This window comes from Anomaloglossus baeobatrachus, chromosome 6 (assembly GCF_048569485.1).
Source record: "Anomaloglossus baeobatrachus isolate aAnoBae1 chromosome 6, aAnoBae1.hap1, whole genome shotgun sequence".
NCBI lineage: Eukaryota > Metazoa > Chordata > Amphibia > Anura > Aromobatidae > Anomaloglossus > Anomaloglossus baeobatrachus.
The window spans coordinates 451,856,066-451,866,734 of NC_134358.1; the positions used below are offsets into that span (position 1 = coordinate 451,856,066).

The 10,669-nt window shown below is 45.0% G+C and overlaps 1 protein-coding gene across 1 annotated transcript in view; it reads right to left on the reverse strand.

Moving 5' to 3' along the window:
• The window catches only part of LRRC3B (leucine rich repeat containing 3B), a 329,771-nt gene extending 319,478 nt beyond the window's left edge, over positions 1-10,293 (reverse strand). Inside the window, exon 1 of the mRNA XM_075315267.1 lies at positions 10,209-10,293. The gene's annotated coding sequence lies outside the window, so the exon portion shown is untranslated. The remainder of the gene's footprint in view (positions 1-10,208) is intronic.
• Between the last annotated feature and the right edge of the window lie 376 nt (positions 10,294-10,669).

Sequence of the window (10,669 nt, forward strand, 5' to 3'; positions counted from 1 at the left end):
CTGGCTGCCTGCTGTCGCCACTGGCACCGAGTACAGCTGATCGGCGGGGGTGCGGGGTGTTGGACCCCAGCTGATCAGACATTGATGACCTAGGCTATCAATGTAAAAGTAGCGAACAACCTCTTTAAATAGTTCTGAACCTTTTGGTATGACAGCTGTAAGGATATGTAACTACATAGAAGTTATTTATTTTATAGGTACATAAATGCTCAATTATAAAGAAATAACCATTCAAATCAAAGTGAGGAAAATTCTGCCCAACATCACTGTGACTTGAACATATGTGGCCACCCAACATATTGTGATTTCCTCCCACTGCTTGGCAAGTATAGTGGATATAAAGAATAAAAAGAAATAAGAAGCAGTATATGTATGTTATTTTATCGTAGCAATCCATAGACAGTATATGTCATGTTTCAGTCATAACCATAAGCCTTTTTCAGATCATTAGTTTGTAGTTCATGGAGCCTTCACTATGTAAAGCCATGTTTAATATGCCCCAGCATACCACTCTGTGCACCCACTCATGAAATGATTGTGGGGTGCTGAATCTTTCCCATGACAGCTAGGGGTCTGCTGAATACCTCTGTACTTGCCATGATGATAATGAATTAGGCCAGAATTGGGTCAGAAGGGACCGGAAGGTAACTGGATACATAGTCACTTTAAACAATGTTTTTGTTTCTCTTCACTTTCACCCCAATAATGCTAATTTTCTACTTACCCCTCTGATCCCTACACCCAGTAATGAACTATTCATCTCTCCCTCCATCTTCCCCACCCACCTAACCTTATCCTCAGATCTGTTCCTCTACACAACACCCTGCGTCTCTAGACACACATGACCACCTCATGGACTCTCCTGCTCCCACCTGCTAACACTCTCTCTGCTTCTCCTCACTGCTGGAGATATCACTCCAAATCCTTCTCCTCCTCATCACACCCCCATAGTCACTTCTAACTGCCATCCACGATCTATGACAAATTTTCAAAACCCTTCTAACCTTATACCCATTCACCCAGCCCCCGCTTCCCCAGTCCCTTTAACAGGAGCTCTATGGAACGCTCGCTCTGTCTGCAATAAACTTCCCTACATTCATGATCTTTTCATCACTAATAAACCTTCCTTCCTCGGCATCACTGAAACCTGGCTCATCCCCTCTGACACAGCCTCTCCTGCTGCACTTTCTTATGGTGGCCTCCATCTGTTTCACACCCCCGCCCCAATAACAAACATGGTGGAGGAGTTGGTTTTCTCCTGTCAGAAAAATGCTCCTTCACCCTAGTCCTACTGCCACCCTCCATTACTCTCCCCTCTTTTGAAGTGCACTCCATCCACATCTATTCCCCCTCCAACCTTTAACTGGCTGTCATTTACCACCCCCCTGGGCCGGCCACCAGCTTTTTCAATGACTTCACAACCTGGCTACTTCATTTCCTTTCCACCAACATCCCCACCTTCATCATGGATGACTTTAACATCCCCATCGACACTTCCCACTCATCTGTCTCTAAACGTCTAACACTCACTTCCTCCTTCGGCCTCACCCAATGGTCCTCTGCAGCACTCACAAAGCTGGCCACACGCTTGTCCTCATCTTAACTCGCCTCTGTTCCCTATCCGACGTCTCAAACTCACCACTCCTGCTGTCTGACCACAACCTACTAACATTATCTTCCCTCTCTTCTCCAAGTACACAACCCCTCCTCCACAAAATTTCACACCCTCGCAGACATCTCAGGCTACTTTCACACTTGCGTTCAGTGCAGTCCGTCACTATGGAGAATAGCGCAGTCCGTTAACGCACTGCGCTATTCTCCATAGACTTGTATGGACGACGCACTGTAACGCAAGTGTCAGCGTTGCATCCGCTGGACGACGCAGCGTCGTTATTTTTACGCTGCGCCGGGCGGATGGAACGCTGCATGTAACTTTTTTTGAGCAGCGGAAACCTTTATTTTTCACTGCGCATGCTCTTTTTTTTTTTTTTTTAATCACAAACTTTATTTTATTTCTCGGTGGCCGAACGTTCAGCTGAGCGCTCGGCCGCCGGCATGTCAGGGCACTCAGCTGGGCGCTCGGCCGCCGGCATCTCAGGGCACTCAGCTGAGCGCTCGGCCGCCGGCATGTCAGGGCACTCAGCTGATCGCCCGGCTGCTGGCATGTCAGGGCACTCAGCTGAGCGCTCGGCCGCCGGCATGTCAGGGCACTCAGCTGAGCGCTCGGCCGCCGGCATGTCAGGGCACTCAGCTGAGCGCTCGGCCGCCGGCATGTCAGGGCACTCAGCTGAGCGCTCGGCCGCCGGCATCTCAGGGCACTCATCTGAGCGCTCGGCCGCCAGCATGTCAGGGCACTCAGCTGATCGCCCGGCTGCTGGCATGTCAGGGCACTCAGCTGAGCGCTCGGCCGCCGGCATGTCAGGGCACTCAGCTGAGCGCTCGGCCGCCGGCATGTCAGGGCACTCAGCTGAGCGCTCGGCCGCCGGCATGTCAGGGCACTCAGCTGAGCACTCGGCCGCCGGAATGTCAGGGCACTCAGCTGAGCTCTCGGCCGCCGGCATGTTATAGCGCTCAGCTGGGCGCTCGGCCGCCGGCATGTGAGAGTGCTCGGCCGCCGGCTATTAAGAGCAATCAGCTGATCGTTCACAATAGTCGGCTGCCGGTACTGTAAAGAAGAAAAAAAAAATAAATAACGTTTTCCGTTATTTTGTACGATCCATAGCATTGCGTTCTGCCACTATATGCAACGCATCCGTTGCATCTGTCACACAACGCAATGCTACGGAAGCCGTCCAACGCAAGTGTGAAACTAGCCTCAACCACCTTGATTTACATTCACTTTCTCAGTCCCTTCTCCCTCTTGCAGACGTTGCTTCTTTACACGATGCAGATGCTGCTTCCACTTTATATAACACCACCATTTCTGCAGCTCTCGAATCGGCAGCCCCCCTCACGCATACCAAAACTCACACAATCAACAGGCAACCCTAGCACACGAGCCAGACTAAAGAATTGAGACGGGATTCCAGGATTACTGAGCGCAGATGGAAGAGGTCTCATTCCACCGAGCACTTCGTCACATACATACAGTCTCTCACCACTTTCAAGTCTGCACTCACTGCTGCAAAACAAACCTACTTCTCATCCCTCATATCCTCTCAATCTCACAACCCTAAACAGCTATTCAATATTTTCGACTCTCCTCCATCTCCCAGCACCACCTCTCTCTTCTCTCATCTCAAGTGAAGACTTTGCCTCTTTCTTCAAGCAGAAGATTGACAAAATCAGAACAAGTTTTGGCCCACAATCACCACAGTCCCTCCTCACAACTACTCAGCCTTCTTCCTCCAAATCCAGCTTCTCCACCATGACAGAAGATCATCTTTCTCCTCTACTCTCAAGATCACATCTCACCACCTCTCCGCTCGAAACACTCCCATCCCACCTCATACCAAATCTCACCAGTCTTCATCCCAGCCCTAACCCATCTCTTCAACAACTGGTGTATTCCCATCATGCTTTAAACATGCCTCCATCACACCCATCCTCAAAAAGCCCTCCCTTGACCCTTCCACTGTGTCAAACTATCGCCCCATATCACTTATCCCCATGCCTCAAAACTACTAGAACAGCATGTAAATCTTGAACTGTCCTTACACCTCTCTTCCTGCTCCCTCTTTGACCAGCTACAATCTGGCTTCCGATCGCATCATTCCACTGAAACTGCCCTAACTAAAGTCACCAATAACCTACTAACCACCAAAGCCAAGTGACACTACTCTGTCCTCCTCCTCCTGGACCTGTCCTCTGCCTTTGACAGAGTAGACCATTCCCTTTTACTACAAATTCTCTCGTCTCTGGGTATCACAGACTTGGCGCTATCTTGGATCTCTTCATACCTAACCGACCGAACTTTCAGCATCTCCCACTCTCACACCATTTCCTCATCCCACCCCCTTTCTGTCGGTGTCCCCCAAGGTTCAGTTTTAGGACCCCTGCTGTTCTCCATCTACACCTTTGGCCTGGGACAGCTCATAAAGTCCCACGGCTTTCAGTATCACCTCTAGATGATACGCAGATCTATCTCTCTGGACCTGACATGCCCTCCTTACTAACCAGAATGCCACAGGGCCTGTATGCTATTTCATCCTTCTTCTCTGCTCGATTTCTAAAACTGAACATGAACAAAACAGAATTCATTATCTTTCCTCCTTTTCAGTCAACGCCTCCAACCAACCTATCCATCAATGTCAATGACTCCTCACTTTCCCCAGTGCCACATGCTCACTGCCTGTGAGTAACTCTAGACTCTGATCTCTCTTTAAAGCAACACATTCAAGGTCTCTTCACCTCCTCCCACCTCCAACTCAAAAAATTTTTCCCGGATTCGTACATCCCTTTCCCAAGAAGCAGCAAAAAACACTAGTGCATGCCCTTATTGTCTCCCGCCTGAACTATTGCAATCTCCTGCTCTGTGGCCTCCCTGCTAACAGTCTCGCACCCCTACAATCTATTCTAAACTACGCTGCCCGACTAATCCACCTGTCCCCCCGCTACTCCCCGACCTCTCCTCTCTGCCAATCCCTTCACTGGCTTCACATTGCTCAATGACTCCACTTCAAAACACTAACCATGATCTACAAAGCCATCCAAAACCTGTCTCCTCCATACATCTCTGACCTAGTCTCCCGGTACTTACCCGCACGTAACCTTCGATTCTCAAAAGATCTCCTTCTCTACTCCCCTCTCATCTCTTCTTCCCACCATAAATACAAATAGTGTTGACGTGTTTCTATTATACTTTTCCTCTGATTGTTCCACTCTGGTTTTGGCTACAAATACTGAGGTAAAATACTGACCAAATACTGAATTGTAAATATGTTGTTTCAATGACACACAATGGATTTTGACACCAATACCACTGTGTAAATCCATGTTCACACATTGAGTATTTAGTGAGTTTTTTACCTCAGTATTTGTAAGCCAAAACCAGGAGTGGGAGATAATACAGAAGTGGTGACGTGCTTTTATTATACTTTTCTTCTGAGTGTTTCTGGCTTTGGCTACAAATACTGAGGTACAAATCTCACCAAATACTGAATGTGTGAACGTTCTCCTAAGGTGAAAATATGGTGAATTACAACAGTACGACTGTGTAAGGCCACATTCCCGCACTGAGTATTGGGTGAGGTTTTTTTACCCCAAAATTTGTAGCTAAAATCAGGAATGTAACAGTCAGAAGAAAAGTATAATTGAAACATGGGCACCACATCTGAATTTCTTACCCGCTCCTGGTTTTGGCTTACAAATACTGAGGTAAAAAACTCACCAAATATACAATGTGGAAACATAACGTAAGGTGAATATATGGTGGATTGCGACACCAAAACTGTTTGAGGCCACGTTCAGTATTTCGTGAGTTTTTCACCTAAGTATTTGGAGACAAAACCAGAAGTGGGTGATAAATACAGACGTAGTGACGTGTTTCTATTATACCTTTCCTCTGATTGTTTGACTCTTGATTTTGACTACAAATACTGAGGTAAAACAAACCTCATCAAATACTCAACTAGTGCACGTGGCCTTAGGACCATTTAATTTTTTGTGGTGCCCAAAAAAACACATTACCTTACTCGCTATACAGAAATACATTACAGTATATTTACTGAGTTCCAAGTGCTATGTTTTTATTTATTCATAGAGCACCACCAAAAAAGAAGTACCACACCGCTTTGTTAAAACATTGAAATTTACACAGCTCCATAGCAAAGTCAGTAATAAGCCTCTCACTTTATTGACAGTAAGTTGAACTGTAGTTAAACAAACAGTATTAAAACTATTTTCCAGCATGGAATAGATAGTAGTGTCATATAGCACAACATGATCATCAAGAACGCAATTATTGATAGTGGATGGTGTTATTTCATTTTTTTGCACCCGAGTAGGCCTCTACATCTTCCAGACCCCAAAACTGCTGCTATCATTCCTATGATTATAGTCATTCCCATGCTTCTCACCTAGGTCTCATTGATAATACTGGTGGTTTAATATGTGGCCGAAGAGTTTTTGAACTTTATTGGACAACAAAGCCCATGTGCAAGGCTGGATGTTACCGAAGATAAAAAGATCATTCTCCTATAAGAAGCTAATACAGATAGAAGACCCTTATATACATTAGTTAAAAGTAATAAGTTAGGTATCTAAAGTGTATGGGGGCTGCTAACTCTCTCTCTCTCTCTCTCTCTCTCTCTCTCAACAGATAATGGCAGAGTACCAAATGTTCAGGTAGGTTGTCTCTTTTGGTGGAGAAGACACTGAAAGAGACAACCTGCCTAAACCTTTGGTACTCTGAAATCTGTTGGAAGAGAGTCAGGAAGCCCCCATACACTTTAGATAGTTAACTTATAATATATACTCCCTTGTTTTTAATAGTGAGAGGGGAGAAGACCCCCTCACTATTAAAAACACATGAATTATCTGCCAAGGGAGTGGGGTGCACTTTTGAGTCCATTATGACAAAAATTGCAATACATGTGTTTGTTGTTGAGTAGGGGGAGTTAGGAGCGATAACAGAGATCTGAAAGGGTGTATGGCTTACAGCTATCTAGGGTATATAGGCCCCTTAATACGTCTTTATAATTAAGTTATAAAATAGATAAATTCTGTTATATTTATGTCTTGGCCTCGGAAAAAATTAACAATGGTGACAAATGTTCTCATTGGCAGATTGTTGTTTATGTCTCTAAATTATTTATTTAGTGATGTCTATGAAAGATAAGTTATGTTCTCATAACATAAAAAGGCTTTACATAACACCCTTGTGTTAAATCAGACATGGCTGATGGACTGGAACATTAATAAACAATCATTAAAATCTGACCAAAGAGTAACCATTTACGACAATAATTGTCTGAACTATGACAGTAATGTAAATGTAGATCAGTTAACAAGAGGTCATCCATTCAGATGATGTCATGGGTCAGGGCATCATTATGTCTATCCATTCAAATGATGTCATAGGTGAGGACATCATTACGTCCATACATTCAGATGATGTAATGAGTCAGGGCATCATTATGTCTATCCATTCAAATGATGTCATAGGTGAGGTCATCATTACGTCCATACATTCAGATGATGTAATGAGTCAGGGCATCATTATGTCCATCCATTCAAATGATGTCATAGGTGAGGTCATCATTACGCCCATACATTCAGATGATGTCATGGGCGAGGGCAGCATTATGTCCATCCATTCAGATGATGATATGGGCCATGGCATCATTACGTCCATACATTTTGATGATGTCTCATTGCAAAAAGATATTTACAATGTTTTCAATTCTCTTTTAGAATTTTATTTGTAAACATGTCAAATTCATTAATATCACATCCAATATTATATCTGATATACCGATCAATAGTTAAAAGGTTTCTCATGGACAATCACACATAATGAACATCCTGCATATGCACAAATGATTAATAAAAAGGCAAACTAGTTTTGTAATTTCCTATAGTCAGATGAAACGTACCACGAATAGAAGCTGAGTTCTTTCATTTCCAATCAAAGCAAATCTCATTGACTCTTTCCTGCACACAGTAATATTCTTGCCTCAGCTCCCATGTTATAAATGCTATGTTCTATACGGGTTGACTGGAAATCAGGCAGCGTAACAATCCACACTTATCATACTTTTTCAGACATTGCAAAGCAATCTGATGGAGGAATAATAAGGGTTTGTTGTGGCTACAATATAAGGGATGCACCTTGAATAGGATGCACTTATCTATGTACCGTTATATATATTTTTTTGTAATTATTTTCCCTTCTTGTTATTAATGAGCTTACACAGTAAATATATACAATATAGCAAGGGCAGGATATTGGCAAGGGGCACAAAACTCAGTCTGGACTGTATCCAGAGCACATAAATATCTTCATCATGTCAGTCTCTTCTATAAACAGTGTGTCCCATGTTATGTACCCTATGATTTCATAGGAGACTGACATGAAGTACTATAACAGAGTTGTGTATATAGGTGTAGATAGCCTATAGACGGAGCAAGCAAATTACATGCCCAGTCACAAAAATCCTCAACTCAGGAATAGACATGAATCTGCTGAGCACATATGGGTGTTATTTCACATATATAATCTACAGAAAGATAGCACAGTGATGGAAACTAAGATAGATAGACATGATAATGGTTGGTTGATTAATAGATACTATAGTTATGAGATATAATAGATTAACTGATACATGAAAGATAGATTGCTAGATAGACAAAGATAGATACATAGATGATAGAGATAGAGATAGATAGATAGATAGATAGATAGATAGATAGATATGATAATGGATGATTATTAAATACTGTAGTTGTGAAAAAGATATACAAGAGAGAAAAATAGTACATGATGATGATATAGAGTGAGAGAGGAAGAAAAAAAATAGAGTGGGAGAGAGATAAAAAGAGAGAGAGAGAAAATAAGAGAAAAATAGAAAGAAAGAGGAAGAGAGAGAGAGGAAGAGGGGGGAGAAAAAAGAGAGAGTGAAAGAGAGCGAGAGAGAATAAGAGAAAAAGAGAGATAAAAAGAGAAAGTGTGTGTGGGAGTGAGAGATAGTGATAAAGAAAAAGAGAGAGCGAGAGAAAGTCAGAGAAAGAGAAAAAGAAAGAGTGAGAGAGAGATGGAGGGAGACAGAGATAGAAAGAGAATGAGAGAGTATGAGAGAAAGAGAAAGTGTGTGTGTGTGTGTGTGTGTGTGTGTGTGTGTGTGTGTGTGTGTGTGAAAGGGATAGAGAGATAGCGAGAAAGAAAGACAGAGAGAAAAAGAAAGAGTGAGAGAGATGGAGGGAGAGAGAGAAAGAAAGAGAGAATATGAGAGAAAGAGAGTGTGTGTGTGTGTGTGTGTGTGTGTGTGAAAGGGAGAGAGATAGAGAGAGAGAATGAGAAAAAGAGAGTGAGAGAGAAATGGACGGAGAGTTTTGAAAAAGAGAGAGTGTGAGAGAAAGAGAGAGTGTATGAAAGGGAGAGAGAGAAAAAGAGGGAGTGAGAGAGAGATGGAGAGTTAGAAAAAAGAGAGTTTGTGATTGAAAAAGAGTGTGTGTGTGTGTGTGTGTGTGTGTGTGTGTGTGTGTGTGTGTGTGTGTGTAAGAAAGAGAGACACACACAGAGGAGTGCACGATCTTGGACTTCTAGAAGAAAACACTAGTGTCATGCAGACATGACTTGAATCCACGATCGTGCTCCTCGGGGACTCCTGTAGGCAGCAGCACAGACTCGGCTGGGTTGGGTGTCAGTAGTCCAGGCTCACTGTGCACTTGTAAATCTCAGGCTTATACAGAGCAGCACAGATGGAGGCGATCTCATTCCCAGAATGACAACACAGGTAACTAATAGGGAGGAGGCATCCTGAGCTCCAGTCACCCAGCACATGAAGCCCCTGCTCATTTCACAAGTGGATTGTGTTATTTGTCTGGTATCTCTCCTGATTCCTAGCAAGCATAGAGAGAACACTCATCATCAAAACACAAAGAGAATCTGGAGGGAAAAAAAGGAGCAGCTGAGGCTACCGACTCCTTGTGAAGAAAGCCACTTATCCAATGGACACATTGCATTCCAATAACAAGACCTGAAGGGGTGAATAGGTATGTCATTACCCAGCACACCTGGGTCCACAACTGTTCTGACATAAGGAATTGTAGGGACTGACAACCTTGGAAGCTGAAAGAACAGTATACAATGATGCTTAGTGTCTGATGATGTAGGGCTCAGTCCTGGCAGCACGTATATGATGGTGAATGGGGTCACAGTCACTGGCACAGACCGCCAATACCAGCTCGTAATGACCAGACATGTATCAAAATGTGTCAGAACTTAGGAGGCTGAGAATAAACAGACTTATCACCTGCTACATCAACAAGTCCATCCACACTGGGCGGCAGCAGCACTACTTTCCCATACACAGCTCCCTGCCGTGTAGGAACTGTCCTCCTGGCTCTTCTGTACCCAGGGTCCGGCCATCCCAGAGGGCACCGTGGTCCTGCAGGTGCGAGGTCACAGCCAAGACCTGGCTGACAACTTACAGCAGTAGAATACCGATACAGGCAGCCAGTGTCAGCCCCCAGCTCCGGTACACGGAGAACACACAGCACAATGGCAGCAGAGAAGCAACAGGCGGCTCTGAGCGCGGAGCACTTACCTGGAGCAACTACCTGACGCCGCTGGAAGGACAGGGAGACAGGGACACCATGCTGAGAGCAGCCCCGACCTGTGCGCCCTCACTGCTCTCCCACCATCCTCAGGAGCGATGGACACAGAGGACTCCTCCTGCTGCAGCCCTGGGGAGGAGAAGCCCGAGAATGTGGACGAGCCAGACACTGCGCGCACCCAGCACTGTGCGCCCTGCACTGCCTGGGTATCTCCTCAGCTCTGAGGGGCGCACGCCCAGCACAGCCCGACTGCCTGAATATCTCCTCAGCTCTGAGGGGCGCACACCCAGCACAGCCCGACTGCCTGGGGGGTATCTCCTCAGCTCTGAGGGGCGCACGCCCAGCACAGCCCGACTGCCTGGGTATCTCCTCAGCTGTGAGGGGCGCACGCCCAGCACAGCCCGACTGCCTGAATATCTCCTCAGCTCTGAGGGGCGCACACCCAGCACAG